This window comes from Cryptomeria japonica, chromosome 6, assembly GCF_030272615.1.
Source record: "Cryptomeria japonica chromosome 6, Sugi_1.0, whole genome shotgun sequence".
In the NCBI taxonomy this organism is placed as follows: domain Eukaryota; kingdom Viridiplantae; phylum Streptophyta; class Pinopsida; order Cupressales; family Cupressaceae; genus Cryptomeria; species Cryptomeria japonica.
In genome coordinates, this window is record NC_081410.1 from 328,424,805 (window position 1) to 328,430,804 (window position 6,000).

Genomic DNA, 6,000 nt, shown 5'->3' on the forward strand with positions numbered 1-6,000 from the left:
GCTAAGCCATGAGACTAATTTCTTCCCAAGAAATAATGCATCACCTATAGTTCTCTTCGAGTCATCAATATCTCCTGCCCAATCTAAGTCTATAAAGGCACATAATCTGAAATCATCATCCTTTGGATACCATAACCCATAATCTGTTGTTCCTTTCAAATATATGAATATCCTTTTAACAAAAATGTCATGATTTTCTCTTGGATCACACTGAAATATAGAAGCAATGCAGATAACATTCATTATATCCGATCTAGTCTGAGTTAAGTATAGTAGTTTACCAATCATTGATTTGTATCTAGTTGAGTTCTCTATAGGAGATTCATCTTTCTTTGACAGTTTGCAACCGGTTATCATAGGGTTCCAACTAGTTTTGAGTTTTCAAGTCCAAATTTCTTTAGCAATTCTTTTGAAATATTTAGTTTGACAAACGAAAAATAACTTTATCAGTCTGAGTGATCTATAGACCTAAGAAAAATTTCATCTCACCAATCATAGACATTTTAAATTCTTCTTCATGTCATCAACAAAAACTTCAATGATCAATATGTCGTCATGCTCAATCTTATAATATAAGTCGCTATCATCATTACCTTTTCTAAATCTAAGCTTCAAAATAAGTTTATCCAATCTAGCATTCCAGGCTCTAGGGGCTTGTTTCAATCCATATAAAGCTTTCCTCAATCTTCAAACCGTGTCCTTGTCCTCTGATAGTGAAAATCCATCAATATGCTCAATGTAGACTTCTTCTTCAAGATCTCCATTTAGGAATGCACATTTGACATCCATTTGATATACCTTATAGTTCTTGTATGCGTCATAGGCAAGAAATAGTCTTACTGCTTCAATCTTTGCAACCGTAGCATAAGATTAATCATAATCAATTCCTTCTTGTTGTGAGTATCCTTTGAAAACTAATCTAGCTTTGTTTCTTACAACATGTCCTTATTCATTTAATTTGTTTCTAAATACCCATTTAGTTCTGTCATGCCCAAAATTTTGGGCACAAACGGAATAAATTTTTTTTAAAATACTTAACTTAATAACGACTTACTTAATTAAAATAATGCAACTTTGTTTGGTCTTAACTACATTTTGTGTGTGAATCGGGTAATTAAATTCAATTTGGTGCTAAAGTTAACTAAGTCATCAACGAGCTAATATTTCCCCGAAAGGGTTATCACTAATCTCCATTAATAAATAATTAAAATCTCAAGAACAACGATTAATCTCAAATTTAAATGACCTAGAATTTATCTTATTGTTCTTAACCACCTAGGTTCTAAATTTAATTGTTCTAGTTATTAAACCACCTTATTAAAATAAAATCCCCATGAATTAAAAATACATTATAACTTAGGCTTTAATGGCCCTCTTGCCCCTACATATATCATTATGTTTATATATTTTTTTTTTTTCTCTGAGTCTAATCTACCTAAGTATTTAAAATCTTCTTATAAAATCTCTTCTATATTCATTAATATTTTAAAAGAAAAAACATTACTTAAATTTTACAATCAACTATATGATTTCAACTAATTAAAGAAATTAAGCCCCTTAAGAGATTAAACCCCTTATATATATATATATATATATATATATATATATATATATATATATATATATATATATATATATATATATATATATAATTAATTACATGCTTATGAATAAATCCAAAAGAAAGGTGGGACTTTTATTTTATTTATTTAACTAACTCTTTTTTTTTATACCTCCCACACACATGCTTATTTTAAATACAAGGTGTGTGTTTGCCCTAACCCGAAACTAGGGTTAGGGCAAATATGTTATTATCTAGTTTCCCTTTTTTCCTTGTGCTGTGTGTGTGAGTGAAGTTCCTTTCTCTTTTTTTTTTAGCTTGTGTGTGTGTGTGTGCAGGATGGTCGGCGGCCACGGAAGGCGGCGCGCAGGGCCGAACCAGAGGCGTCCCCCTCTATTTTGTTTGTTTTCCGTGGCGGAGGGATGAAGGGAGGCCGGGCGGAGGAGGGGAGAAGGCGAAGCGAGCGGCATTTTTTCCGTGATCACGCGGGAGTGGCGGCGGCAGTGGGCAGGGGGATTATCCCCGGGCGCCACTGTGCTTGCCCACAGTGCGGCCGAGCGCCGCCCACTGTGGGTAAACACAGTGGCGGCCGAGCGCCTCCCGCGCTACCACTGTGGTTGCTCACAGTGGCGGTTCCCGCCGTCCACTGTGGGAAACCACAGTGGCGGCCCGAGCCGCGCCGGCCACTGTGTTTTCACAGTGGTTCGGCTGTTTCTTTAACCCCCCTTTTTTTTTTTTTGCGATGATTAATATGCATTTTTTTTTTAATTGGTGTTTACAAAATAATAAAAAAAATAAATCAATCAACATAAATATATATATATATATATTTATGTATATTAATAATCCATTTTTTTTTTTTTAAAGGATTTACATGCAATGATTTTCTATAAGACATGACCCAGCTTTATAAATATATATATATATATATATGTATATTTATATAAATATATGAGTAAATAGATTCAAAAAAATACATCCCTGTTTCTTTATTTGTTTTATGACAGAAAATCAGAATAACATATAAGGAAATTATATATATATATATATATTGCTACTCTTTAATCTATGACCCATTTAGGCTTTTATTTGAGTTTATTATTTTTGTGAAACTTCAAGATGCTTATAAAGGATTTCCTAATTGTTATTTGCAGGTTGAATAATGGGGAAAAAGTATATATATATATTTTGATAACAAATAACTAAAACTAAATGCTAACTTTTTTTTTGAAAGGAAATAGGCTAACTATAATAAAATTTATTTCTGTTTTAAATGGAACAGTAATGACAGATTTAATTAAATTTGCAGCAGCATATTTAACTTAAAGAAATAAGGAGTAACAACTAATTTTAATTTCAGTTTACACAAAAGTGCATCTATTTCCTTTTTTTTTAATGTAAAACATGAAGATTTAAATGCAAACTAACACATTTCTTTCTTCTTTTGCAAAACTACCAAAGTAGGAAAAACATGTGTATTTCATTAGCAAATGTAGATACAAAATAAATATGGATACAAATGAGTTTGAAAACCCAACAATGTTTTTCTTTTCGTGGTAATATGAATGAAATACTACACTTCTTTTCTTGAAAATAAATACTACAATAGCTCACATTCTTTTTTTTATACAAACTACAACATTGAATACATTTCTTTTTTTTTCTTCAACACTTTTCTTCAACATAAAACAGCAACAAGCTTTTTCTTCTTTCTTTTCCCAACCTAAGCAACCTGCAATAAAATACAACTTTGACCATGGAGAGCTCACCTCCCAGCCTAGGCTTACTAGAAGCCACCCCCGAGCTTGCAGAACCAAGCACTAAATGGGTTACAAGCAAGCAAACAAACAACACAACATATAGGACATACACTCAACAACATTTTCCCATCCAAGCTACACTTCACCACATTTGTGATGTTCATTCCACGGGTGGAAGTGGACCAAGTACCAATGGGGAGATTGCAAGCCAAATACAACTCAAGCCACCTCATGGCAATACAAATGCAACCAAAAATACATCTACATACCTTATGCCCCCCAAAAGGCTCAAGGCCATATTTTCTCCCCTTATGACCCCCAAATTCATACACAAGGCTATGCAACAAGGGTCACTCTCTATAAGGAGAGCCTCTCACCCAAGGCTGTCATACTCCTTCCACCCCAAGACCATCCTACTCTCCCAAGAATAGGAAATCTTGGACACTCCCAAAAACAAGAACACAAACAAAAAAAAAACATAGAAATGAAACTACACATTCTTTTCTCCAACAACAATTTACATAAACACTTTCTTTACAAGCATTTCTTTCCTTCAACAAAACAACATAAACAACATAAATATGAGGAGATGAAAACCAACCTTATTCTGCCAATAGGTATGCTAGATTTAGTTGGGGATGAGCTACCCAATTCCACACAAACTTTTTTTTTTCCAAACTTTTCCCCCAAAATTTCTATTCTACTACTAATTTTCAAAGCAAAAGCATAATCTCCAAAAATGGAGAGTGGGTGATTACTCACTAAGTCTCCAATTCTTGCATAAGAAGGCCTCTCACACACTCCCCAACCCCTTGGGTGAGGTGAGAGTTCCCATTGGTTGCTCTTCCCAAACTCTTACACATTACTAAAACTGGAAAGGGAAAAGGTGAGAGAAGATGGGGAAGAGAGTTTGTCACAAAAAGGGAAAGTTGTCTATCCTAGGAGGAACTTTCTAAGTTGAATTTTCGTTCACCTTGGAAACACCACTTTTTGAGGTGACTAAACAGTCCCATGGGAGAAGTCACATGTTTCAAAATACCCCTAACCCATAGGTATACCCTTTGGACCTTTGGAAAAGCCTTAAAACTAACCCTAGGAGTCCATTTAACCCTTTAGAAACCCAACTGAAGTTTACCTACGGGTCAAACTTGAGTTGACCACTCCCAAGACTCCCTACCCAAGGCAAATTTGGGACCACACTCATGTTTTTGAATGGCTTTGGTAGAAACAAAACTCCCTTCAAGAGACAAGTCAAATCAATGACACTAATCAGCACATGTGTCAAGTGACACAATAAAAAATACAATATAAAAATCACACATGGAATTTGTCTCTTGTAGGATTACACATATACATAAAAATTAATTTTAACACTCAAGCATCATACACTTCACAAATAAAATACATTACAAATGGGGTGTTGTCTCTCCAAATAGACAACTCCCGGCTTAACAAACGTACATTGGTCTAGGTTTGGTTCTCCATATAAATTCCATGGTCAGATGGATAATTTTCCTGCGCATCTCAATTAACAAATTAGTAATTTCAAATAGTCACAATTATACATAATCAAATACATGGATTTCATTGCACATCAAACAATTCATACATTGGCAACAATAATTCAATATCTCTTTCAATTAAATTCGATTTCACATAAGCAATTAACGTAATTCTCAAAATTGAACCATTCATAAAATAAGCATCATTTTTCTATCATCAAAATGAAGTCTTGCAATTCCAATAATGACATTCACCATTTCAAAATAATTCTATTCTAGCAACATATAAAGTTTCATAATCATCAAGCATAAAATAGAGCATCATCATATGTCAATGTGATCCAAATCATGGAAATCATATAGTTTCTAAATCCATAAAGCATAAATTAAAGCATCCATAATAGTCTCAATATGCAAATAACTGAAAATGTCAAACTGAGTCGGGGTAGGGCCTCACAAGTTCCAATAAAAAATTTATCTTTAAGCCTAGGAACCAATTCCCATGTGTTATTCTTTTCTTTCTGATTTAATTCCTCTTCCATTACTTTCATCTAATTCTCATCTTCACATGCTTTAGTAACTAATTCTGGTTCAATTTGAGAAATTAAACATACCTCTTCAGCAGCTAACCTTCTTCTTGTCATCACACCTTTTCTCTTATCTCTAATGATCTCATCTTAAAATGATTCAACTTCACATACTTGGGATTCTTTTGATTATCTTCACTTTCTGACTCTTGATGCTCTTCAACAGTTACTATGGAATTTTCTAATTTTACCAGAGCAGCTGGATCAATGCTCTGGTCTAACTTTTGAATTATTGGTTCTGATCTGACAATCTCATCTTTCAGTCCATAGTCATATGATCTAATTTGATTGTTACTTTGTTCATCCACTCTAACATTTATGCTTTCCACTATCCTTTACAATCTTTTGTTAAAACATCTATTTGCTTTTCTCTTAGTAGAATAACCCAAGAATATTCCTTCATCATGTCTAGGATCAAATTTCCTTATTCCATCATCTCTTCTGATATAGAATTTACTTCCAAAGATTCAAAAATACTTGAGAGTAGGAGTATGACTGAACCATAATTCATAAGGAGTCTTACCAATATCACATTTTATGTGTATTCTATTGAAGGTGTAGACTACAGTATTGACTACTCCTTAAAACTG